Source organism: Mobula hypostoma, chromosome 10, assembly GCF_963921235.1.
Source record: "Mobula hypostoma chromosome 10, sMobHyp1.1, whole genome shotgun sequence".
Classification (NCBI taxonomy): Eukaryota; Metazoa; Chordata; class Chondrichthyes; order Myliobatiformes; family Myliobatidae; genus Mobula; species Mobula hypostoma.
In genome coordinates, this window is record NC_086106.1 from 124,819,561 (window position 1) to 124,847,520 (window position 27,960).

Sequence of the window (27,960 nt, forward strand, 5' to 3'; positions counted from 1 at the left end):
AGGCCTTTGACAAGGTACCACAGATGTGGCTGCTTAGCAAGATAACAGCCCATGGTATTACAAGAAAGACAGTAACATGGATAGAGCATTGGCTGATTGGCAGGAGACAAAAACTGGGAATAAAGGGAGTCTTTTCTGATTGGTTGCTCATGACGAGTTGTATTCTGCAGGGTTTGGTGTTGAGACCACTTCTTTTTATGTTGTATGTCCATAATCTGGGTGACAGAATTTATGGCTGTGTGGTTATGTTTGCAGATATGAAGATAGGTGGAGGGGCAGGTAGTGTTGAGGAAGCAGGGAGGTGCAGAAGGACCTAGACAGATTAGGAGAATGGGCAGATAGAATATAGTATCGGGAAGTGTACGGTTCTGCACTTTGGAGGAAGGAATAAAAGGACAGACTATTTTCTAAATGGGCAGAAAATTCAAAACTCCAAGGTGCAAAGGGACTTGGGGTCAGACACCACTCTCCTCCGGTTAGCTCCGCAGTGACATTATTTTCGAAGCAACTGAAACTTTCCCCACCTTCAGGAACATCTTCAAAAGACAATGTCTCCGTGATGGCATTCATCATGAAAGATCCCCACATCCAGGACATGACCTCTTGTCATTGCTATCATCAGGGAGGAGGTACAGGAGCCACAAGGCACACAGTCAATGTTTTTAGGAACAGCTTCTTCCCCTCCACCATCAGATTTCTGAACAGTTCCATGAACCCATGAACACTACCTCAATGTTTTGTTCTCTTTATTTATTTTATTTTAATGTATTTTTATTGTAACTTACAGTAATATTTTATGCATTGCTTTGTACTGTTGCTGCAAAACAACAAATTTTATGACATATGTCAGTGATAACTAACCTAATTCTAATTCTGAATATTTTATAATCAAAATAATATTTTCAATATGCATATTAAAAATGTGACATTAAATTACATCAGCTTGATCGCTCCTGGCATTGATTGGCAGGATGAAATAGCACAAATGAGTGTCCCTGGTGTGATCCCTCAAGCTTCAAATCACCCTGCCTGGGATATGGTGTCAGTTCAAATATCCACCAGAACAAAACTTGCCCACCATGTGCATCAGGCCCAGCCAGGAAACCCTCGCCAGGATGAGCTGCATTAAAATCTGCTCCGCACGGTAGACATTTGATTGTCGCTTCCTGGCAAAAGAGACCGGAGTGTTAAGCGGCTGAAACGATCCCTTGCCAAGAGGCAAACAAAAGCCCAAAGCATCCGGGCGCATTTACAGAGCCAGATTTTCTTTGAAAGACAGAGATTAACTGGCACCGGTAAGGGCAGCCAACTGATCTTTTAGGACCCCATGCTGTGTAATTGTTTCTAAAATAAGGATATTACACCATGTCGCCAATTCTGACTGGGGTTATTGTGCTTGCAAGTTACAGTGTATGCCGTGCTGTAAATATCCTTTGCGTGTTATGCTACGATACAATAACTCATCCTTGGATAGTTTACTGTAGTTTTTGCTTTGGAGTATTGCTGATGCTCCAAATGGTGTAGTCTGTTTTCTATGTGGGATTTGTGTTCACTGACTTGAAGTTCTGACATTGGGCTAAATAAGATTGCAGGTGACGCGTTCATTCAAACCAAGCCGAAGAACTCAATGGGCCAAGCAGTATCTTGGAGGGAAATGGACAGTCGATGTTTTGGGTCAAGACTCCTCATTGTGGTTCAAACAACAGGAATTCTGCAGATGCTGGAAATTCAAGCAACACACATCAAAGTTGCTGGTGAACGCAGCAGGCCAAGCAGCATCTATAGGAAGAGGCGCAGTCGACGTTTCAGGCCGAGACCCTTCGTCAGGACTAACTGAAGGAAGAGTGAGTAAGGGATTTGAAAGCTGGAGGGGGAGGGGGAGATGCAAAATGATAGGAGAAGACAGGAGGGGGAGGGATAGAGCCGAGAGCTGGACAGGTGATAGGCAAAAGGGGATACGAGAGGATCATGGGACAGGAGGTCCGGGAAGAAAGACGGGGGGGGGGGTGACCCAGAGGATGGGCAAGAGGTATATCCAGAGGGACAGAGGGAGAAAAAGGAGAGTGAGAGAAAGAATGTGTGCATAAAAATGAGTAACAGATGGGGTACGAGGGGGAGGTGGGGCCTAGCGGAAGTTAGAGAAGTCAATGTTCATGCCATCAGGTTGGAGGCTACCCAGACGGAATATAAGGTGTTGTTCCTCCAACCTGAGTGTGGCTTCATCTTTACAGTAGAGGAGGCCGTGGATAGACATGTCAGAATGGGAATGGGATGTGGAATTAAAATGTGTGGCCACTGGGAGATCCTACTTTCTCTGGCGGACAGAGCATAGATGTTCAGCAAAGCGGTCTCCCAGTCTGCGTCGGGTCTCACCAATATATAAAAGGCCACATCGGGAGCACCGGACGCAGTATATCACCCCAGTCGACTCACAGGTGAAGTGATGCCTCACCTGGAAGGACTGTTTGGGGCCCTGAATGGTGGTAAGGGAGGAAGTGTAAGGGCATGTGTAGCACTTGTTCCACTTACACGGATAAGTGCCAGGAGGGAGATCAGTGGGGAGGGATGGGGGGGACGAATGGACAAGGGAGTTGTGTAGGGAGCGATCCCTGCGGAATGCAGAGAGAGGCGGGGAGGGAAAGATGTGCTTAGTGGTGGGATCCCGTTGGAGGTGGCCACATCTTTCCCTCCCCCCCCCCCTCTGCATTCCGCAGGGATCGCTCCCTACACAACTCCCTTGTCCATTCGTTATTGCTATGGACTGTTTGTCCCACCCCCAAGAGGGAAAAGGCTGCGTAAAATCCATGCCAGGTTCACCAGACTCAAAAACAACGCAGCAAGGCTGATCAAAACCTGCACTTACTAACCACCACTCCACTACCTCACCACCACCACATCATCATCTCCTGTCAGAGTAACCTTGAGTAGACACCCCTGTGTCTACAGTCACTTTATGGACATACAATCAATCCATAGAGTCATAGAAGAGTACAGCACACGAAACAGGCTCTTCAGCCCATCTAGTCCATGCCAAGCCACTTAAACTGCCTACATCCATCGACCTGCAGCAGGACCATAGCCGTCCATACACCTATTATACATGTAAATATCCAAGCTTCTCTTAAGTATTGAAATCGAGCTCTCATGTACCACTTATGCTGGCAACTCATCCCACAGTCTAATGATTCTCTCGGTGAAGAAGTTTCCCCTCACTGTTCTCCTTAAACTTCTCACCTTTCACCCTTAGCCTATGACCTCTAGTTGCAGTCCCACCCAACTTCAGTGGAAAAAGCCTACTTGCATTTACCCTATCTATACCCCTCATGATTTTGTATTCCTCTATCAAGTCTCCCCCCAATTTTCTACAGTCCAAGGAATTCAGTCCTAACCTATCCAATCTTTCCTAACTCAGGCCCTCCAGTTCCGGCAATATCCTTGTACATTTTCTCTGTACTCTTTCAACCTTATTTACATCTTTCCTGTGGGTCGATGACCCAAACAGCACACAATACTCAAAATTAGGTTCTGTGGAAGTCTAAGAACCTCTAACTATGGTGGTATGTCTGCATCCACGCCACCCCTACTCCTGGCACTATTTCTCTGCCACCTGCCCCATACCCGTCCCGTGGTGCTCCACCCTCACCATTCCCAACATTCTTTGATCCCGCCTGGTCTACAAACTCACTGTCTGTTCCACGTTGACTGTACAAAAGTCTTAGGCACACTAAATATATATATAGGATGCGCCTAAGATTTTTGCACTGCACTCTATACTGGAGATATAGAGTAAAATGCATTATTTGTTTCAAATCAAATCAGCAAGGATTGTGCTGTTGGGTTTCTGTTGGCAACATAACATGACCACAACTCTCTAGTGCTAACACATACGTTTTTGGAATGTGGGAGGAAACTGGAGCATCCAGAGGAAACTCATGCAGTCATGGGAAGAACGTACAAACTCCTTACAGACAGCTATAGGTATCAAACCCTGATCCTACAGCTGTAAAGTGTTGCACTGTTACCATATTACTCTAGAAAAATGGATTATCTGTTAGTCTAAACTTTCTGTTTTGTAGGTTGCAACATTTCAAGTGCTCATCCACAAACTTCTCAAAGGTGGTGGGGGATTGTGGTGCCACCCTTCGTTCAGGCAGCGAATTCCGGATCCTCACCATTTGCAGGCCAATTCCTTTCTTGCAGCTCCCTTCTAACCCCTTAACCAATTAATTTAAATCTCCAACTGCACGCCTCTCTGTGATGGAAAATAGGTCCTTTTTGTTTCGCCCTTATTTTTATAAACCACGACTGATTCTCAGCCAGTCGAAATGCTATCTTTCAACTTGGTGTCTCAAGCTCAATCCTGGCCTCTGATAAAATTCACACCTTGTCTCTGTGGCCTCATGGATTTCCCTGGAACACTCTAGTTTCATTGCACAGCCTAAGGATTGGCAGCACAAGGAAATCTGCAGATGCTGGAAATTCAAGCAACACACACAAAATGCTGGTGGAACGCAGCAGGCCAGACAGCATCCATAGGAAGAGGTACAGTCAACGTTTCAGGCCGAGACCCTTCATCAGGACTCACTGAAAGAAGAGACAGTAAGAGATTTAAAAGTGGGAGGGGGAGGGGGAGATCTGAAATGTAGGAGAAGACAGGAAGGGGAGGGATGGAGCTAAGAGCTGGAAAGTTAATTGGCAAAAGGGATACAAGGCTGGAGAAGGGAGAGGATCATGGGACAGGAGGCCTGGGGAGAAAGAAAGGGAAAGGATTGGCAGGTTGATATGTTAATTGCTGTTGAGTAGATAGATAAGGGGCAGAACATTGAAGGAGCGGTTGGGTTTCAAATGGGAATTAATATAGATGAAGGGTCTCAACCTAAGGCTTCGACTACCCCATTTCTCTCCATCGATGCTGCCTAACCTGCTGAGTTCCTCCAGCACTTTGTTGATCTAGATTCCAGCATCTGCAATTCTTTTGTGTCTCCAGGGATCAATATAATGTCAATGTGGCATTGGGAAGCCCAAGAGACCTACTCTACAATGTGACTATTCCCTGCTCCAAACAACCTCAGCCTAGACAGACTCCCTGGCTAACTCCCAGCCTTGGCGCCAGCCTTTCTAGTGCAAACACATCTTTCCATTGTGTGGTGTCCTGGATTGGATGCAGTACTCTCATGGTGGAAGTAAGGCGGAAGAGAGGTTTGGGCAGGGAACTGTTGACATTGCTTTGATGACTGAAGCCTAACGACAGGGCAAAGGAGTTCTGCAAGCATCAGAAGCCAGAGTTGGGAAAAGACTTTTCAATGGATTGCAGAGCTAGAGAAAGAAGAACACAGAAAGGCATTCAAACAATGTAAAAACAAAGATATGGGTTTTCAATAAGGAGACATAAGAGGTTACAGATCTTAAACACACGAAATTCTGCAAAACACATAGGAGCACAATTAGCCCACTGGGCCCATTGAGTTTGCTCCACCTTTCCATCATGGCTGATTTATTATCCCTCTCAACCACATTCTCTTGCCTTCTCCCCATAACCTTTCATGCCCTTACAGTAGAGAGAGAATCAGAGTTGAAGAAAGACCTTCAGGTAAATAGATTTTCTTTTAGTCTGTAACAGTCATTCACCTTGGAAAAAAAGATCAAGCTTATATTTGTTTATCTTTACTGTTGTTTACTTTTCTCCCTTTCTTTTTGTGCTTACCCCAGTGAAAGTGGAGGATGTACCCAGCCTAGCCTGTCAGACACGTCTTTCCGCTCTGCATTTTGCAATTCCCATATTCTCTTTCCCTTGTTATTTATTTAATTAGAAACACAGTGCAGAGCGAGCCCTTCGAGGCGTGCCGCCCAGCAACCCGCTGATTTAATCCTAGCCTAATCACAGGACAATTTACAATGACCAATTAACCTAGGTCTTTGGACTGCGTGAAGAAACCGGAGTACCCCGAGAAAACCCACATAGTCACGGGGAGAAGGTAAAAACTCCTCACAGGCAGCAGCGGGTATTGAACCCAGGTTGCCCGTACTGTAAAGCATTGTGCTAACCACTACACTACCAATTACAATGACCAATGAACCTACTGACCGGTATGTCTTCCCTCTCTCTGACTGCTCCCATTCACTTATTGTCCCGTTCACCTTGTTTATAGTTTATCACCATAGTTACCCCAGCTTCACCCTATCAGAGAAAACCCAGCCTCCCCCCATCTCCCTCCTTGCAGCTCACTGAACTTCATTTATCTACTTCCCAGTTCTGACAAAGGGTCCCATTTCTCTCCCCACAGACCCTGCCTGACCTGCTGAGCGTTTTTAGTACTTTCAGCCTTGATACTGAATCAGATGGGTGGTCTGTGTCCAGGGTGTGTAGGCTTAGCTGTCAGTGCTGGCCAAGGCTGCAGGTAGGCATCATGTTTTGCTTTGGATGTCAGTTGAGACGTATCGGAAAGGCTGAGTCACAGGAGTCATGATTCAGTCCGACCCTAGGGACATAAGCCAATTTCCATGCTGACAATCTGTGTTCTTTCTAAGCCCTGGGCCACGTAACTATAACTCTGTGACACTCCACTGGGCAATTACTAATCCCACAGCAGTACTTCAAGTGAGGACAGAAGAGTGCAGCGTAGAAGCAGGCTCTTTAGACCACAGTGTCAGTGCTGACCTGAACATGATGCCAAACTAAACTGCATATATCTCTGTCCACCAGAGAAAGCAGGATCTCCCAGTGGCCACACATTTTAATTCTACGTCCCATTCCCATTCTGATATGTCTATCCACGGCCTCTTCTACTGTCAAGATGAAGCCACACTCAGGTTGGAGGAACAACACCTTATTTCCGTCTGGGTAGCCTCCAACTTGATGGCACGAACAATGACTTCTCTAACTTCCGCTAATGCCCCACTTCCCCTTCGTACCCCATCCCTTCTTTATTTATTTATTTATTTTACTTATATACACACACACACACACACACACACACACACACACACACACACACACACTCTCTCTCTCTCTTTTTCTCCCTCTGTCCCTCTCACTATGACTCTTTGCCCATTCTCCACCTTCCTCTGGGCTCCCCTCCCCCTTTCTTTATCCCTAGGCCTCCCGTCCCATGATCTTCTCCCTTCTCCAGCCTTGTATCCCTTTTGCCAATCACCTGTCCAGCTCTTAGCTCCATCCTTCCCCCTCCTGTCTTCTCCTATCATTTCAGATCTCCCCCTCCCCCTCCCACTTTCAAATCTCTTACTATCTCTTCTTTCAGTTAGTCCTGATGAAGGGTCTCAGCCCGAACATCGACTGTACCTCTTCCTATAGATGCTGCCTGGCCTGCTGCATTCCACCAGCATTTTGTGTGTGTTGCATATATCTCTTCTGCCTACACATCAACCGTATCCCCTATTCTTTGCGTATTTATGTATATGGAGCCAGCTGGTGGTGTAATGGCATTCACACTGAACTTCGAGGCGAGAGGTGGCCAGCTCCTTGCACACGTTCCATCAGTGCTGGGTTGAGCATCAAGCTCGCAACTCAGCCTCATTAAAAAATGAGAAATAAATGGCAAGGTTGGTGCCCGATGTGCCACAATGTGCGGAAAGGAACAAAAACAGTGTACTGTATACACCTCTTAAATGCCACGATTGGAGTGTATGGGGTGTCCAGAGAGGGGAAGCACCTCTGGTGAAGGGGTTTGTCATGTCCATTCCAGGGCATCTCACTCACCTTTGGTCCCCAGTCAGCTCTCACCTGTAGCTCCAAGTATCTGCTTGCAGGTGACAGTAGCCACAGCCCAGCACACCACCAATGGCCTCATGCCCTGGTGAGATAGGGACATACCTGTCCTAGCATCATGTGAAGTCAGCTCTGACAGACAGGGCGAATGAGATCTACAGTGAGACCCAAACAGTTGGGAAGGTGGTACTGAAACGCTCTGTGGAGAGTGAAGGGCATGACAAGGCACAGAAGGCATCCATCCACTGCAAACAAGGAAGACCCCAGCTCGTGATGCTAGTTTGTACCACTGGACCTGGACTTCCGAGGTCAAAAGTGTGGAACTGCTCTGGTGCAATGGCAATCCACTTTAAAAACTCTCCCACACAGCTTTCCTATAATCGTCAAACATGGTGGACAAACACCATTGCATTTGTTTCCACCACCGCCCCTAGCATCCCATTCCAGGCGTGAACCACTTACGGCATAAAAAAAATACTTCCCTTCCCATCTCCTTGAAACTTTCTCCCTTTCACCTTAAATGCATGAACTCTCACATCTGAATTTCTACCTGAGAACAAGATTCTGGCCGTCTATCCTAGCCACGAAATTCATAATTTTACCCCTCTTTCAGGTCTCTCCTCTGCCGCTGACACACCAGCAAAAGGTTTGTCCAACCTCTGCATAAAGCTCATACTCTCTGATCTAGGCAGCATTGTGGCAAACCTCTCTTGTATCATTTCCAAAGACAACAAATCCTCCCTGGAATGGAGCAGCCAAAGCTGCATGCAATACTTCAAAGCAGTCCAACCAACGTTTCATATTCTTATATTGCTTATGGTGTATAAACTTTATGAAGGACCTATCACCATTGGTCAAAACATTAGTGGGGAGATGAAGAAACATCATTGCTACCATCTGATAGAGGGTACAGGAAGCTGAAGAAACACACTCAATGTTTTAAGAACAAATTGTTCCCATCTACCAGCAGATGTCTGAGTGGTCCATGACATTGCTTCACTATTTTGTTCCCATTTTGTATTATTTATCAATTTATTTGTATACTTTGCATGGTAACTAATAGTATTTTAATATATTACACTGTACTACTGCTACAAACCAACCAATTTCAAGATTCAAGATTGTTTGATGTCATTCCCAGTATACAAGTGTAAAGGAGAACAAAATAATTGTTACTCCAGATCCAATGCAGCAGAAAAAACAAACATAATAAGATACAGAACACAGGAATAATTAGAAAAACACTATAAATACATAAGATAAAACAGACAGATTGATTGTATGTGATTGTTAGTGGCAATAAACTTGATTCTGGGTTTTGGGTCTGATCTTCAACTGGGGACAACCATTGGCATTGCTCTTGCAAAAACGTGAGTGCAATCTTAGCGCAAAAATTCCAAGCTGACAAGTTGGAAGTACAGCCTTTCAGATAAGGTATCAAGGCTAAAATGAGTTTTTTTTTCCTCAGGTGGATATATGAAATTTCCCTTCGTGGGGTACTGAAGACATGCCCTCCAGAACCAGCCACCCCTGTGTCCAAGGTGCTCCAGTACAGATACAACACTAGCATCTACCCAAAAATGTGGTACATTGCCCAGGTACGTGTTCTGTTCAAAAAAAGCAAAGAAATCCTATCTCCATAGTTATACCCAGTTTCATTTCCTCAGCCATCAGCAGGTGATAGACCATGTCACCGACAGTGATAACAAACAGCATTCATTCAAAGGTCAAAGTAAATTTATTACCACAGTATGTATTTGTTTCCATATAATACGTTGAAATTCATTTCTTGCATTTACCGGACATCCATCCTCATCCTATCTTCCCATCACATCTACTGAAGTGGAGCTTCCCTTGTCCTTACCTACCTCCATGAGTCTCTGCAATTTCCACTATCTTCAAACCTCTTCTCCGCTCTGTTTTCTGAAGGGAATGCTCCCTCAATGATTCCTATGTCCATTCATCCATCTCCACTAATCTCCCTCCTACATAGCCTTTCCACCTGCATAGTCCCCCATTTTCTATCATCCATCTGACTACCTAAAAGTCTCTAAAATGTCCCTAATATATCTGCCTCTACCACCAGAATGTTCTATGCACCCACCATGCTGTGTAATAAATATGTACCTCAGACATCTCCCCTATACTTTCCTCAAATCAACTTAAAATTATAGCACCTGGTATCAGCCATTTCCGCTCTGGGAAAAAGACCCAGGCTGTCCACTCGATCTGTGCCTCTTACTGTCTTTTATACCTCTGACACATCACCTCTCCCCCTTCTTTGTTCCAAAGAGAAAAGCCCGAGCTTGTTCAGCCTATCCTCATGAGAGAATGGGAGGACTTCACCTTGACCCATTCACTCCAGAAAAAAAATTACAAACACATTTAATACAAAACTTATTCAGCAATTTTTCTGGGTTTCACAGTAATAAAACATGAAGCTATAGTCAATGCCTGCTCATTTGGATTATGGAAGTATTTATCATTTGATATAATAATGCTTCAATTTGAGTGCAATGTGATCTCTTTGCTACCTTGTTATGACTTCCAAAGGACCAAGCACGATGTATGAATATAATTGTTATGTCTTGATCTCAAACATTTGGTTCAGCCTCTATTTGGATGCTACGTTGCCTGAGATGACGGAACATGCTGAGCTGTTAAATTGAAATTCATAAAAATCGAACCCTGTGCCTTAAAACACAGGCGATTCATTCAATCCATAGTGCATTCACCGGCTTTTTAAAGGAACTGTTCAATTAGTCCCCCATGCCCACAACAATGCAACTACACAACTACAAAAACAATTATGGATTGGTAAAGATACATGAGTACATTCAAGCTGTCCCACATAACTGCAACACCACATGCATCACACTATTTCCACTGATGCAAGGAAAACATTTGGACCCTTGGGATAGGCCTCAAAAAAGAAATGTCTAACATTAAGGTCCCCCACCACCTCGGACGTGCCCTCTTTCTCATTAGAACCACCAGGGAGCTGGAACAGGAGTATGAAGATACACACTCAATGTTTTAGGAACAGCTTCTCCATGTCTACCATCAGATTTTAGAACGGTCCATGAACACTGCCATACTATTTTGATCTCTATTCTCACTACTTACTTTTTTTTTGTAAATTGCTTTCTGTAAATTATAGCAATTGTTTTAAATATTGCACTGCACTACTGCAACAAACAATAATTTCATGACATATGTCAGTGATAAGAAATCTCATACTGATTCTGATTTGGACAGAGAAGAAATCAGATTAATTCTGAAGACTACTAGGGGGAAAAAATGATCAAGACAATTCTACCCTGACTCTTCCATGCAATTAATCAGAACTAGTTCAAGGCTACAGTACTATGCGAAAGTTTGAGCCACACACATATATGGCTAAGGTGCCTAAGACTTTTGCATGTGAGTAATGATAAACCTGTCTCTTTTGTGAACTGAGAGTGGGAAGGGGACAGGGAGAGGGAAATCATGGTTGAGAAAAGGGGAAGGTTGGAGTGGGAAGCACCACAGAAACATTCTGTAATGATCAATAAATCAATTGTTTGAAATCAAATGACGTTGCCTGGGTGCCTACAACCACACCACCTCCCGACCCTGGCACTCTTTCTCTGTCAAACCTGACCCACACCCCTCCCTCGCTGCTCCACCCTCACCATTCCCAACATCCTTTGTTCCCACCAGATTTACAAATTCGCTCTCCGCTCCACTTTGACGAATACAGTACTGTGCAAAAGTCTAAGGCACTATATGTAGTGAAACAGAAACCATTCCAACCCTCACTCAAAGGAAATCAACAGATTAATCTCCATTGCCCAAGATGTCTCCCTGTTCCAGGACTCCAACACCTCTGGGAATTCTTGGCATCTTTCCTCATTGCCCTGAAAAGATTTTCCCTTTCATGTACTTGTCCAGTCCTCTTGTGATTGTTAATGCTGATTCACCTACCATCTTGATTCAAGTAGTGCATTCCAGATCAAAACAACTTACTGCATAAACAAATTCTCCTTAACTCCCCCTTGGATACTACTTCCAGTTACCTTAGGATGGAGTTCTCAAGCTCGTTGTGGGAGGACAGGGTATCTATAGCTCAAAAATTAAAGCTGTAACAGCTTGTTATGAGTTTGGGAATCATGATCCCAGCAACAGTAGGGTTAAAGGAGTGTTTGATGGCTCCAGACTATAGTCGCTGGAGTTTAGAAGAATGAGAGGAGAATCTCATTGAAACCAATTAAATACTGAAAGGCCGAAGTAGTGTGGACATGGAGAAGATGTTTCCTGTAGTGGAGGAATCTGGGACCAGAGTGCAGAGGCTGAGAATAGAAGGATCGAAGAGTATAGTGTGGGCGTGCTATGTTGGCACTGGAACTGCAGTGCCACTTCCAAGCTGCCCAGCCCAGTTATTTATAAATTCCTATTGAACAGACAATGTTTCAAAGTTTCAAAGTAAATTATTATCAAAGTATACAGTATATACATTATCATACACAATCCTGAGATTAATTTTCTTGCAGGCATACTCAATAAATGCATAGAAAAATAACCATAACAGATCATTGAAAGATGCACCAACTTGAGCATTTAACCAGTATGCAAAGGACAACAAACTTTGCAAATACAAAAAGAAAGAAATAATAATAATAACAACAAATAAGCAATAATTATCAAGAACATGAGAAGAAGAGTTGTTGAAATTAAGTCCATTGGTTATGGGAACTTTTCAATGATGGGGCAAGTGAAAATGAGTGGTGGTTCCCTTTGGTTCCAGAGTCTAATGTTTGAGGGGTAATAACTGTTCCTGAACCTGGTGGTGTGAATCCTAAGGCTCCTGCGAGAAGAGAGCATGCCTTGGGTGGTGGTGGTTCCTGACGGTGATTGCCGCTTTCCTGCGACAATGCTCTGTTTAGATGTACTGAGCCATATCCATTATTTTTTGTAGGATTTTCCATCCAAGGGCATTGCTGTTTCCATACCTGTCTGTGATGCAGCCAGGCAATATACTCTCCACTACACATCTATAAAAATTTGTCAAAGGTTTAGATGTCTTCACAAACTGCTAAGAAAGTAGAGGCACAGCGTGCTGTCTTCATAGTTACACTTACGTGCTGGGCCCAGGACAGGTCCGTGTAAATAATAACATTGAGGAATTTAAAGTTCACAGATCACAAATCTATGTTATTAATTACCTGTCCTAAACAATGCCAATAATGAAGATATTGAGAATGCATAGGTGGGACATTCTCTTATCTCTGCATAATTACATACTGTATTCCAATGCAGATGTTCAGAACATCTGCAATCAGCCATGCAGCCAGAGGTACTATTTGAGAATCTTAATACACATAGTGATCTTCCTATTAAAGTTAGATAAAGTTAGATGCATTCTTGTTAGGGCAAACGCAAGACAAGCAAGAAGATGTTCTTCTGAACAAGAACAGGAAGAATTTAAATTCCGCAGTTCCCAATCACTCCAGTGCCCAAGAGCAGGGTGAGCTGACTCAACGACTTTTGTCCAATTGACTTCACACCTATTGTGATGAAGTGCTTTGAGAGGTTGGTCGTGGCTAGAATCAACTCCTGCCTAAGCAAGGACTTTACACATACCGCAATCTGACTACAGCCACAAAAGGTCCACAGCAGATGCAATCTCACTGACTCTTCACTTGGATCACCTGGACTATAGCAATATCTCCATCAGTCCGCTGGTACAGATTACAGTTCAGTGTTAATCCATGAACATTACCTCACTATTTTTTTAATATACAGTACAGTACAAATGTCTTAGGCACATTTATATAGCTAACTTGCCTAAGACTTTTGCACAGTACTGTATTTGTCAATGTGGAGCGGAGAACGAGTTTGTAAATCTGGCGGGAGCAAAGTGTGTTGAGAATGGCAAGGGTGGAGTGCCAGAGGGGTGTGGGACAGGTGGCAGGGAAGAAAGTGCCAGGGGCAGGGGTTGGAGTGGGTGCAGACCCACCCAGACCTAAGACACCACGCAAGGTCATCGGATTCCAAAGAACTGGTTTATTGATCATTTCAGAATGTGTGTCTGGTGCTTCCTGCTGTCCCCTCTCTCCCTTCCCCTTTTCCCAAGCATGATTCCCCTCTCCCTATCCCCTTCCCACTCTCAGTCCACAAGAGAGACCCATATCAGAATTAAGTTTATCACTCACATATGTTATGAAATTTGCTCTTTTTTACAGCAAGAGTACAGTGCAAGTGCTTTGCAAAAGTCTTATACACAGCAAGGGTGCCTACATACCTAAAACTTTTACATAGAACTGTATGTATTTCTTACTATAATTGACAGTATATGTTAATGTATTGCACTATACTGCTGCCAGAAAACAAATTTTATAACATGTCAGTGATAATGAACCAGCTTCTAATTCTGATTCCTAGCCTGAATGGCCCAGCAACTGCAGCTGCTAAATCAGTAATGCAACCAACACGCTGACACACCACACATACAGCACATCACATGGCAGGATGAGATTACCGTCCTTCACTCCCGGATAAACGCAGCATGCAACAATTTAATTAGCTTGCTCCGGTGGCAGTTTTCTTGGGAATATAGAGAAGGAGTTGCTGGTCTGAGAGCGTGCTGGTTACGCTGCTTGACTCAAAATCCAGAGGCCTGAGCTAATGATCCAGAGATGTAAATTAGAATCCCATTGGGGCAGCAGGAAATGCAAATTCAATTTAAAACCCTACTATCAGCAATGGTGATCATGAAATACTTAGTTTAATACAATGAGCTGATTATTGACTACAGGAGGAAGAAACCCAGAGGTCCACGAGCCAGTCCTCATTAGGGGATCAGAGGTGCAGAGGGTCAATAACTTTAAATTCCTAGGCATTATCAAATCAAAGGATCTGTCCTGGGGCCAGTCAATGCCATCACAAAGAAGGTATGATAGTGCCTCTACCTTCTTAAAAGTTTGTACAGATTCAGCATGTCACCTAAAACTTCGACACACTTCGATAGGTGCACAGTGGAGAGTATCCTGACTGATTGCATCTCGATCTGGTATGGAAACACTACTTGCCAAGGAACCGAAAAGCCTACAGAATGTGGTGGATGCAGCACAGTCCATCAGAGGAAAGGTCCTGCCCATCGTAGAGCACACTTACATGGAATTCTGCCACAAGGAAACAGCATCCATCATCGAGGAGCCCCTCTCCCCACTGTCACCACCCAGGCTGTGCTCTCTTCTCACTGCTACCTTCAGGAAGGAGGTACAAGAGCCACCAGGTTCAGGAACAGTTACTACCTTTCTCCCAACAGGCCCCTGAACCAGTGTGGATAGCTTCACTCACCGCAATTCTGAATTGATTTCATAACCTGCAGACTCACTTGCAAGAATTCTACAACTGGTGTTCACAGTGTTATGTATTTTTTATTTGCTCAATTTGTCTTCTTTTGCACATTGGTTACCTGTCAGTCTTTGTTTCAGTGTAGTTTCTCATAAATCGTATTTCTTTGTTTTTCTTAAATGCCCGCACAAAATGAACCTCAATGTAGTATGTGGTGACATATATGGACTTTGATAATAAATTTACATTGACTTTTAATTTGACGTCAGGTTGTTACTGAAACCCAACATCTTCACTGATATCTAACCCCTTTATGTTTCTAACCCATGGTGCCACTGAAACGGTTTCGTAAACTGCTTGCTACAAAAGGGAATTAGTTGTGCAGTGTCTTGACAACGTCATCCAGTGTTTAATCTGGGGATCTAGAGATTAGCTTTCTTTCTCATGTGTACATCAAAACATACAGTGAAATAGGTCATTTGCGTCAATGATCAACACAGTCCAAGGGTGTGCTGTGCGCATCCTGCAAGTGTCACCATGCTTCTGGCACCAACGTAACATGCCTGCAACTCACTAACTCTAACCCACATGTCTTTAGAAAGGGGGAGGAAACGAGAGCACCTGGAGGAAACTTGTACACTCTCAGGAAGAACATACAAACTCCTGACAGGAAGTGATGAGAATCGAACTCGGATTGCTGCTAATCACTACGTCAGAGGGCCAATTGATTAAAAAGGTAGCAGCCCCAGCTGCGAACCATTTGTACGCAGTTGTACGCGTTGTCTACAAGTAAAATTTTACCATTAAACCCATAACTTTCCACGTTCAATGTACAGATTTGCTTGTTGAATCCCTCGCTATCTCACCCAGTGTGCACAGCAGCGTCCCATGATTAGGTGAGATACATACAAACAAAGTTATAGGGAGAGATTGGCCAGGCCAGGAGTCCTTGAAACATAGGAGATTGAGAGGGGTGATCCGATAGAAATGCTTAACATAATGAGAGGTACAGCTAAGTTAGATGCTAATATCAGTTACCACCAGAGGAATCTGTCCTGGGCTCAGCACATCAGTGCCATTATGAAGAAAGCACAGCATCGCTTCTATTTCCTTAGAAGTTTGTGAAGATTCAGCATGACATTAAAACATTGACAAGCTTCTATAGATGTGTCGTGGAGAGTATATTGACTGGATATACCATGGCCTGGATGGAAAATCCTAGACAAAGTAGTGGATATGGCCCAGTCCATCACAGGTAAAACCCTCACCCCCAGTGAGCACATCTACATGGAGCATTGTCGTAGGAAAGCAGCATCCATCATCAAGGACTCTCACAATCCAGATCATCTCTCTTCTCACTGCTGCCATCAGGAAGAATGTACAAGAACCTCGGGTCCCACATCACCAGGTTCAGAAACTATTATTACCCCTCGACCATCAGACTCTTGAACCAGAAGAGGTAATGTCACTCAACTTAATTTGCCCCACCACTGAACTGTTAGACAACCTATGGTCTCACTTTGAAGGATTCTTCATCTTATTGTTTTTAATATTTATTGCTTATTTATTTATTATTATTTCTTTTTTTCGTATTTGCAGAGTGTGTCACCTTTTGCACACTGATTGTTTGTCCATCCTGTTGGGTGGGGTCTTTCACTGATTCTATTGTGTTTCTTGGATTTATTGAGTATACCTGCAAGAAAATGAATCTTAGGTATCTATTTGGTGACATATGTGTACTTTGATAATAAATTTTCTTGGAAATTTGAACTTGAACTAGGGTGCATAGATTAAGGGTCAGAGGGAAGGATATAAAGGGAACCCAAGGGGGATATTTCAAATGCAGAGGGTGGGAAATATATGCAATGGGATGCCAGAGGACGTGGTTCAGGCAAGTACATGGTATCATTGAAGAAGCACTTGGATATGTATATGGAGGGGAGAGGCTCAGAGTGATATGGGTTGAATACAGGAAATTGAGACAATCTGGGTGGGTAACACGTTAGCATGGAATGGTTGGGCCAAGGGGCCCAAACAGACTGTACTCTACAGCTCTATATAATCTTTAGTAAAGAATTGATACAATCCAGAAGTGGGCCATTGGGTCAATTCATTCCGCTGGTAGAAAAATCCTTAGCCTTGCTTCCCTCCTTCTCATCCTACTTCAGGAGTTACTTCTCTCAACTGCTTATTCCATATCGTTTGGAAGGCATAAGTTAATTGACAAGTGGTTAGGTTAGGGGAGAATCCTAACTGAGATGTGATCAAGCATAAACAACTGAATTTCTTGAATTGGGACAACACAGTAGAATGGACTTGAGAGGGTTAATAAATCACTCACGATGGAATGGCAGAGCTGACTCGATAGGCCAAACGCTTAATTCTGTTCCTACGTCTTGTGGTCTATGGTTTTAAGTCCAGAGTGCCTGAGAAACAGACAAAACTATTTTGGTTTATCATGTCCCCGTGACACACAAAACTGAGGCCCCTCTGTCTGGTTAAATCCATAAAGGGAATTCCATGGATGTAAAGCAAACCAGGGTCACTTCTAAGGGCAGATTCACTAGATCCATGTACTGTCTGGAAACATGTTAATTGCTGAGCACTTCAAGTATGTCAAGGCCACCCTGGAGAAATGGCATCTTCTGGCACCTTAATTTTGCCACCCCATTTCTTCCAACACTCCTGTGCATGGTGACACACACTGGCTGGCTCACTCTTCCTCAATAATTCAGGTTTAAAGTCCTCTTTTATAAATCGCTCCTCAACCTCTTCCCCTTCCTATCCTCACAACTCCCTCCAGTACTCAAAGAAAGTTTACCCTCTTTTGCTCAATTACTGGCTGCCCTGCCTGCATCTGCCTGGACCTTCAGCTCTGAAAATCCCTCCCTTGCTCAACCCTCTCCCCATGACAGCCCTTCCTACTAATCCCTTCCCCACACCCCACCTCCTCTTCACTTGCTGTCAAAGGACGTCTTGTGCTCTGTGTGAAGTGAACATCAGACAGGGAAAGGAAACTAGAGAGAAAGAAAACACAAGCGATAAAAAGTACCTGTTTAAAAATGAACTGAAACTTTATAAAGAATCTGTTAAAAACGAAATACTCGTTGAAAAAGTCACTTACTTTTTAATGGAATGCCTTTGGTCAATGTCAAGAAGGGTGTTGGAATATTTGAAATATTTCTGGGTTTTCTATAGATGATTTCGGATCCCCAATTAAATCCACATGGCTTTCAGCATACCAGTAGTTCTCTGCTCGTTATGTCATACTGGTTAATGCATGGTCAATTTGATTTCCACTACTTCAGCCTGTCTGTAGCGGAGATCCGCATCACTCAATGTAAAGCAGTGTGACACTTTACGTAAACAGGACATATCTTATTTCACGGAGTTCTGGACTGCACTCACTACCAGCACAAATTTTTGGAACAGCACACTCTGTACCTACACAGTATATAATTTGGCAGCCACGTTCTTAACTTGTAAGATCGCCAGTGTGACTCAGTTCCAAGTAAGAATGTTCATGTCAATAGCTCAATAACACTGACTTAGACAGCTTTTGCTGGGTGTGCTCCAATCTTTGCAATTGTTTTTGTCACCGAAAGTACAGCCTGAGAATCATGCACCAGGTCCTGGTCTAAACCCATTCGCAGATTCAGAGTCAGGTTTATCATCGCTGACAAAATGTCATGACATTTGTTGTTTTGTGGCAGCATCACAGTGCAGGATACAAAAACCCTTCTACAAGTTAAAACAAGAAACGTAGTACAAAAAGAAAGTAAAATAGTGAGGTAGTGTTCATGGGTTCAATGTCCATTCAAAAATCTGATGATGGGGGGGGGGGGGGAAGAAGCTGTTCCTGAAACTTTTGAGTGTTTGTCTTTAAGTTCCTGTACCTCTTCCCTGATGCCAGTAATGAGAAAAGGGAATTTCTCATATGATGAATGCCGCCTTTTTGAGGCATTAACTTTTGGAGGTGTCCAGATGACAGGCAGACTGGGGCCAACGATGGAACTGGCTGAGGTTCCAACTCTCTACACCTTTTCCGATCCTGTGCATTGGCACTTCTACAACAGTAATATAATAAGTTAGAATGCTCTCCACAGTACATCTGTCGTAAAAATGCAAATCTTTGGTGACTTCCCAAATCTCCTCAAACTCCTAAGGAAACATAGCCACTGGCATGCCTTCTTTGTAGCAACAGGGGTTTCACTAATCCGACCCTAACCTATTTCATCCTCCTACATTCCTAACATCTCTCCTCAGATTCTATAGCTCTCCTAGTCATATGATTGACAGTGATCTGTCTACCCATACTTTTGGGATGTGGGAAGAAACCAAAGCACCAGGAGGAAACCCACGTGGTCACAAGGAGAACATGCAAACTACACACGGACAGCAGGATTGAACCCATGTCTCTGGTGCTGTGAAGCAGCGGCTCAACCCCCTGTAACATTGTCACAGTGCTGTACTATCTGTGAACATATTTTGACATTGGAATCAGAATTGGTCTATTATTGTCACATGTACCAAGTGAATACAGTGAAAATCTTGAATTGGACACTGTTCTTACATCAGACATTGCACTGAGATACAGTAAGGTAAAAGAATAGCAATGCAGAATAAAGTGCAAAAGCTATCAAAAAAATGCAGTGCAGGTAAACAATAAAGTGCAAGATCATAATGAGGTAGATTGTGAGGTCAAGAATCCATCTTATTGTACAAGGGTTCGTTTAACAGTGGGATAGAAGCCGTCCTTGAGCCTGGATGTACATGCTTATGTATCTTCTGCCCGATGAGACGGGAGAGAAGAGAGGATGGCCGGGCTGGCTGGGATCTTTGATTATGGTGGCTGCTTTACTGAGGCAACAAGAAGTATAGACAGAGTCCATAGAGGCGATGCTGGTTTCATGAAATGCTGCGCTATGTCCACAACTCTACAGCTCCTCATGGTCACGTGCAGAGCAGTTGCCATACCAAGCCGTTATACCTCCAGATGCAGCAATAAAAATTGGTTAAAGTCAATGCCAAATTGCTTTAGACTCCTGAGGAATTTGAGGCTTTGGTGAACTTGCTTGTCCATGACATCAATGTGGTCGGACTAGGACAGGCTATTGGTGATGCTCACGCGTTGGAACCTGAAGCTCTAAACACACACAACCTCAACACTATTGATGTAGTATTTAACTTCCTATGTGGGATATAGAGTAGTCACCACTGATGTAAGGTCACATGGGTTCATTCAGGGCCTTACATCTTTCCTGCTCATTCCCTACCTCACCTCAACTTTTCTTCAGATTGTCTTTGAGAGCAATCGTTTCTCACCTTAGTGTGGGGAGAAATACATCCAGCCAGCAAGGTCAACACTGGCACTTGGCCCAGTCAAGGCCACACTCTGTGAATGAACACTGGATGGTGGAGTTGTCAAAACCAAGTGGCTGAAAAAAACAAAACTTAACAAAAAGTCTTGTTTTCAGCAGATCGCATCCCCGGGTTGGAGAATTGTGCCTTGGAGGACACCAGCAGCAGTGACAGCAAAAGCAGATGGAATGTACCATACACAATGTCAAGAATGTGCAGGGCACTCTGCAGCCAATGGTGAACTTTCAAAGAGTGGACAATATTGTGTATAGGAAATGCAGGAGCCAATTTACATGTAGCAAGTTCCCACAAATGACAACAAGAATGTCTCTTGTAAAATGTATGGTTTGCATCAAATTAAATCAGCAAGGATTGTGCTGGTAAACAACAGGAATTCTGCAGATGCTGGAAATTCAAGCAACATACATCAAAGTTGCTGGTGAACGCAGCATCTATAGGAAGAGGCGCAGTCGACGTTTCAGGCCGAGACCCTTCGTCAGGACTAACTGAGGATTGTGCTGGGAAGGGTGCAAATATTTTTCAGATGTTATTGACTCATTGTAAGCTGCTCTGTACAGACCATTCATTAGTTCAATTATACTCATTCCACTCTTTTAAATCTGAATTCTATCTCTCTAAGAATTATAATCTTTCACCTTATTGTCTACACGCACTGTGTTTAGCTGTTATACTTTATTCTGTATTCTGCTACTGTTTTACCTTGTATTGCAATGGATTCCAGTTAATTGGGCCGTCAGTTAATCGGGTCCGCCATTTATTTGGGACAGCTCTTACAGAATAAAAACTAATCAAGAAAATAGTCGGGATTCCCTTCATTTATTTGGGGCACTACACTGTGCTGAGAGCGAACAGTTTTTAAATAGCATCAGTTGCACGTGTTTGTGTCCAAAAGTTGTGATTTTTATCGCTGATAGTTGGTGGGAAATAAGCAGGACAATTCAAAACTGTTTTGCTCACTGTGGTTTCAAGCATTCGGGCTTGGAGATGCCTGCAACAGCCAGGAGTGGAATTGAAACAATTTCACTACAACAAGTTAGGAACTACAAAAAATTTGAAGGGATCAACAATGATCTGAGTGCTATAACAAAAGTGAAGATTTTGAGGATGCAGCTGTAGAAAGGATTGTATGAAGGCAGTCCATTATCTACACTAGGAGTCTGCACTGATTTTGTTCATTTACAGTCAATCAAAAGAACATGGTAGCATTCTTTTGATTGACTACTAGGAATTGATACACAGTTGTATAGTACTACAGTAGTATTGATAGTGTTCTAATTTGTTACATTTTTCATTTAAATACAGAGTTATTATTCAGTTAAGTGGTATTTTGTCTTTTTCTCCGCTGATTTGGGCAACAGCTTAATTGGGTTAAAATGTACAGTTTCCAATGTATGACAATTAACTGGAATCCACTGCATTTTATTTTGACATACAGCACTGTAAGAGACCCTTCCAGCCCAATGAGCCTGTGCTGTTCACATACACCCACGTGAGTAACTAACCTATTAACCGGTATGTCTTTGGAATGTGGAGGAAACTAGAGCACCTGGAGGAAATGCGGTCACAGGGAGAATGTACAAACTCCTTCCAGACAGTAGCAGAATTGAACCCAAGTCACTGCTGCTCTAATAGTGCTGTGCTGACCACCACACTATCGTGCTGCCCTAAACTACTTCCATGCACCGTGCAATAAATTGATCTTTATAAACAGTGTGCAAGATGAGATTTTTAGTGCACCTCAACACATATGACAATAATAAACCAATTCCATTCAAATAATGAGATAATTTTTTATCTTGTTATACATTTGATCATAAAAGTTGACTTAATACCCTTGTAATTAATTATTCTGCATCCAATATGTTTTCCGCACCATCTAATAATCAGTGATTTTTTTTCTCTCTCTTCATTGCTGCCACTGGCTTATTTTCCAAGCAGCACATGCAGGATGCTGGAAGAACTGAGCAGGTCAGGCAGCATCTGTGGAAAAGTCGACATTTCCTCAGAACTGAGAAGGAAGGGGTAAAATGCTAGAATGAAAAGGTTATGGAAGGGAAAAGAAGCTAGCTAGAAGGTGATAGGTGAAGCTAGTAAGGTAGGAAAGGTCAAAGGCTGGAGAAGAAAGAATCTGATAAGAGAGGAGACTGGACCAAAGGAGAAAGGGAAGGAGTAGGGGACCCAGGGAGAAAGTAATAGGCAGGTGAGAAGAATTAAAAGGTCAGAGTGGGGAATAGAGGAGGGGGTGCGAGTGGCGTCATCTTGCCACAGGAGGAGGCCATAGATCGACAAGTCAGAACAGAAATAGAAATTGGAATTAAAATGTTTGGCCACCTGTGATGGATGGTGCAGAGGTGCTGGACGAAACGGTTCCCCAAATTACGATGTGTCGGGAGCACCGGACACAACGTTTATTTTGAGCTAGTTTTCTGATCCTCTCCCCTGCTGGGTTACTGAGATAAAGCACACACCCCCTCCATTTCTTTCAATAAGTGAGTGTGTTTTCAGTTCCAGCTAGGAACCTCTAAATCAGCTTTATATATCACATTTTTTTAAGGGGAATCACCAAATTAGACACTGCCAGTTGTGATTGCCTCACTGTTCCCTTGATTTGCAAACACAAATATACACAAAGTACCCAGAATGTACCAAAATTTCCTTCCAGCTTCCTTTGTCAGTGTGCAGTCTAGCTTTCATTTGCCTGGTGTTTATTTGTAATTCAAGAATTAATGTTGACAAAATGCAGTCAGGCGTGAAAAATGTTCAACTGCATATTCTGTCCCGGAGTAAAAATAAACAGCAGCATCTGCAGAGCAAACTACCAAACGGCATATATAATAATAAACCTCCTTTTTTCCCCTTCTAACAAAACACCATCTGCAATCATGTGCAAGCCTTTGGTGGATATAAATAGTTCTTTGTACCATTTCCTCAGATGCCACACACAGAATGCACCAGCATCTCTGTAAAGTGCTCTTTTCCCTCGCAGTTATGGGCATGACTGTAGGATCATTTGCATATCTTACACCCTATTAGCACGATTGCTCAGCAAGTGATTCCTCAGAGACTAATAACTGCACATTGTTTCCCTTCACTTCCTAAACTGTTATGTATTTTTAAAAGCACTTTGTACAGATTGTAGATATTAATCTACCAATAAACCAGTCTTGTTTCATGGAATAATTTGTATGTTATTTTGATCAATGTAACAAGAATGAGTGGGGGATCTCATAAAAACCTATTGAATATTGAGAGGCCTAGATAGAAGAATGAGAGGAACTTTCATTGAATAATGAAAGGCCTAGATACTAGGCCTATATTCACCGGACTGTAGAAGAAAAAGAGGGAATTCTTCTCATTGAAACCTATCAAATGTTGAAAGGCCTAAATACTAGACCTGCACTCACTAGTGTTTAGAAGAATGAGGGGAAATCTCATTTAAAGCCATTGATTATTGAAAGGCCTAGATAGAGTGGATGTGGAGAGGATGTTTTCTATAGTGGGGAAGTCTAGGACCAGAGGGCACAGCCTCGGAATACAAGGATGTGCCTTTAGAAAGAAGACAAGGAGGAACTTCTTTAGCAAGAGGGTAGTGGATCTGAGGAATTCATTACCACAGACAGCTGGTGAAGGCCAGGTCATTGGGTACATTTAAAGCGGACATTGATAGGTTCTTGATTAGTAAGGGTATCAAAGATTACATTAGAAAGTGGGAGAATGGGGTTGAGAGAGATAATAAATCAGCCATGATGGAATGATACAGCAAACTCAATCGGCTGAATGGCTTAATTCTGCTTCTATGTCTTATGATTTTATTGACTAATCTGTAAGTTATTTTGATCAACAGTGGAAAACAACGATAAATTACCCTCTCCCTCTCTAAAGTTGCCTATAAGAACCAATACTATTCTCTGAACTGCTGATTGCAAAACAGTGATTTTCTTCCTTAATGCCGATAAAACAAAATGCTTTATGAAAGGGAATTTGCGTTGATGTGTTACTTTTGAGCTAATGTACTTCAGCTTTCCCAATATGTGAGCCGTTGTACAGAGGCCACTTTATTAGGTACACCTCATTAATGCAAATATCTAATCAGCCACTCATGCGGCAGCAGTTCAATGCATAGAAGCATGCAGGCATGGTCAAGAGGTTCAGTTGTTGTTCAGACCAAACATCAGAATGGGGTAGAAAGGTGATCTCAGTGACTTTGACCCTGGAATGATTTCTGGTGCCAGATGGGGTGGTTTGAGTATCTCAGAAACTGCTGATCTCCTGGGATTTTCGCGCACAACAGTCTCTAGAGTTTACAGAAAATGGTGCAAAAAACCATCCAGCGAGTAGCAGCTCTGTGGGCAAAAACACCTTGTTAATAAGACAGGACAGAGGAGAATGCCCAAGACTGGTTCAAGCTGACAGGAAGGTGACAGTAACACAAATAACCATACGTTACAACAGTGGTGTGCAGAAGAGCATCTCTAAATGCACAACATGTCAAACCTTGAAGTGCATTAACTACAACAGCGAAAGATCACAAACATACATTCAGTGGCCACTTTATTAGGTACAGGAGGTACCTAACAAAGTGACCATGAGCGTAGATTAACAGCAGGCAGCAAGTGACCACAAGTAACACAATAGCAACCAACACAAAATGCCAGAGCAAGGCTTTCCAACCTTTATTTATGCCATGGACCCCTGCCATTAAGCAAGGTGTCCATGGGCCCCAGGTTTGGAACTTTTGTACTAGAGGAACTCAGCAAGTCAGGTAGCATTATGGAGAGCAGTAAACGGTTAATGTTTCAGACTGAGACCTTTCATTATGAGACCCAATGAAGGATCTCAGCCTGAAGTGTTTACCCTCCACATTCCAAAGATGCACGGGTTAAGATTAAGACGTAGGCATGCTATGTTGGTAGCGGAATCATGGTGACACTTGCGGGCTGCCACCAGCACATTCCTGATGCAAACAATGCACTTAATTGTCTGTTTCGATGTACATGTGACAAATAAAGCCAATCTTTACACTTGCCCTGACCCTGTCACTAGGGTGAAGGTGTATTTAAAAAAAACACTTAAATTTGAAGTTTACTTTCCACAGCAGGAGAAGGAAGTATTATTGAGGATGGGGTAGCGTGTGGGACTGTTGTTTATTGTTCTCAGAACTTCACGTTGCGGCTGAATGTATCACAAAATGACACAATTGGGCGCCACAAAGGCGGAGCAGTTAACGTGACTCTATTACGGCTCGAGTTATTCTGGAGCTTGGTGTTCAACTCCAGCACTGTCTTCTCCGTGAACCACGAGGGTTTCCTCTGGGTGCTCTACTCTCCTCCCACAGTCCAAAGATGTACCGATTAGTAGGGTAATTGGTCACTGCGAATTTTCATGTGATTGTTGCTGTTGAGGCATCGTCTACCCGTAGATAGTGTAGTTATCCATGAAGTTTTTGTGGCAAGGCCTTCCTTCCTCACAGATACCGCTGCTGCTTAGGTTGGGACCTGGCCAGACTTGAACTCAAGACCATCCGCCTCAAAGTCCATTGCTGATGTCACTACACCACCGGCCAGACCTAATCCTGTGATTAGGCTAGGGTTAAATAGGTGGATAGCTGTGAAGAGTGGCTCATTGGGCAGGAAGGGCCAATTTCACACTCTCTCTAAATAAAATAAATAAAAATGCGCCCATCAACACCTCTGAGAGAGCCACCGAGACGGGAAGTGAGATAGGACCATTGAAGGGATTCGCCGAAAAGTGTCTGTTACACTCACTCAGTAGAGTTTGTTACAGCAGCGCTCAACAGAGTCTATTTAAAAAAGTCTCACAACTTTCAAACTGACAACAACATTGCATAAATATGTAAAAATAATAGCAAAAGAACAGCCAACACTTCAGCCCAACTTTCACGGAGTTTTGATTGGATCTGTAGCAGATTTTTCTCCAAAATGTGACTGGGTGCAGCAGACTTGTGCAACATGAGATAAAATCATCGTCAGCCACTTCTGTAGAACTTGCTGTGGTGAAGAGAATCATTGCCTTAGTCTTCAAAGAGTCATAAGTCCAATATTCAGTGTCCAGGAATAAAAAAAAGTCTACAGAAAATGGTGGACGTAGCCCAGTTCATCACATGCAAAGCCATCTTCACCATTGAGCACATTTATATAGAGCGCTGCCACAAGAAAACAGCTCTCATCATCAAAGATCCCACTATCCAGGCCATGCACTATTATCACCACTACCACCAGGCAGGAGTCTTGGGACCCAGACCACCAGGTTCAGGAACAGTTATTACCACTCAACCATCAGGCTCCTGAACTGACATAGATAACCCCTCTCACCTCAACACTGAACTGATTCCACAACCTATGGACTCACTTTCATGGACTCTACAAGTCATGTTCTTAGTATTATTTATTTATTTATTTGTGTATGTATTTATTTATTTATGTTTGCCCAGTTTGTTGTCTTCTGTACACTGGTTATTTGTCAGTCTTTGTTTGCGCATTGTTTTCATAAATTCTATTCTATTTCTTTATTTTCCTGTAAATGCCTGCGAGAAAATGAATCTCAGTATAGTATATGGTGACATATACATACTTTCATAATAAATCTACTTTGACTTTAAAACCCTAAGACAATATTCCAGGGCAGTGCATTGTGGAGGATCCATTGTCTAAGATTTCACAGGAGCATGTTTAACCTCTGTTGTAAACATAAGATATGTTGTGCTGCTATTTGACAGGCGTACTGGCCTCTGAACACCCCTCAATCATGTAACCAAAACTGATCAATTTGAAGGTTATTATTATAGTGCTGTTCATGGGATCGTGCTGTGTGCATATTGGCAGCCACCAGAGAAGAGGATGGTTGAGTTCAGCTGAGCACTTGATCTCCAAGTAAGCTGCAGAGCAAGTGGGGCAGCATGGCAGCTTTCTGTTTGGCGTAACGCTAATGCAGAGCCAGAGGCCTGTGTCTGCACCGAGTTTGTACCTTCTCCCAGGGACTTGCATGGGTTTCCTCCGGGTGCTCCGGTTTGCTCCCATACTCCAAAGGCTTACGGGCTAGCAGGTCACACGGCTGTAATTGGCCAGCGTGGGCTCATTGGGCCAGAATGGGACAGTTATCGTGCGGCAGCTCTAAGTAACTTACTAAATGGGATTAAAATGGAGAGGCCTTGATGGACAAAATAGGCTGAGAGACTCTGTGATTGAACCTGGGTCTCTGGTGCTCTAAAGGCTGTGCTGCAGGGCAATCGTCTTTAGAGTTCAAGTCAATAATCTCCCCTCAAAAAACTGGAAATCATGTACCCGCAGCTCAAAGACAGCTTCTACTCCACTGCTATAAAACTACTGAACAGTTCCCGAGTATGATAAGAAGGACTCTGACCTCACAATCGAGCTCATTGAGATCTTGCACCCCAATGTCTACCTGCACTGTACTTTCTCTGTAACTGTTACACTTTATTCTGCATTTTGTTATGGATTTACCTTGTACTACCTCAATACACTGCGTAGCACTGT

The 27,960-nt window shown here is 43.2% G+C and overlaps 1 protein-coding gene and 1 long non-coding RNA gene across 5 annotated transcripts in view; one reads left to right on the forward strand and one right to left on the reverse strand.

Annotated features, from left to right (window-relative positions):
• Positions 1-27,960, reverse strand: part of aff2 (AF4/FMR2 family, member 2) — a 711,233-nt gene that overhangs the window by 474,281 nt on the left and 208,992 nt on the right. The window lies entirely within an intron of this gene.
• LOC134353169 (uncharacterized) lies at positions 1,176-27,873 on the forward strand. Its single transcript, XR_010019555.1, has 3 exons — positions 1,176-1,844; positions 9,195-9,324; positions 20,545-27,873. It is a non-coding gene; the product is annotated as an uncharacterized LOC134353169 (long non-coding RNA).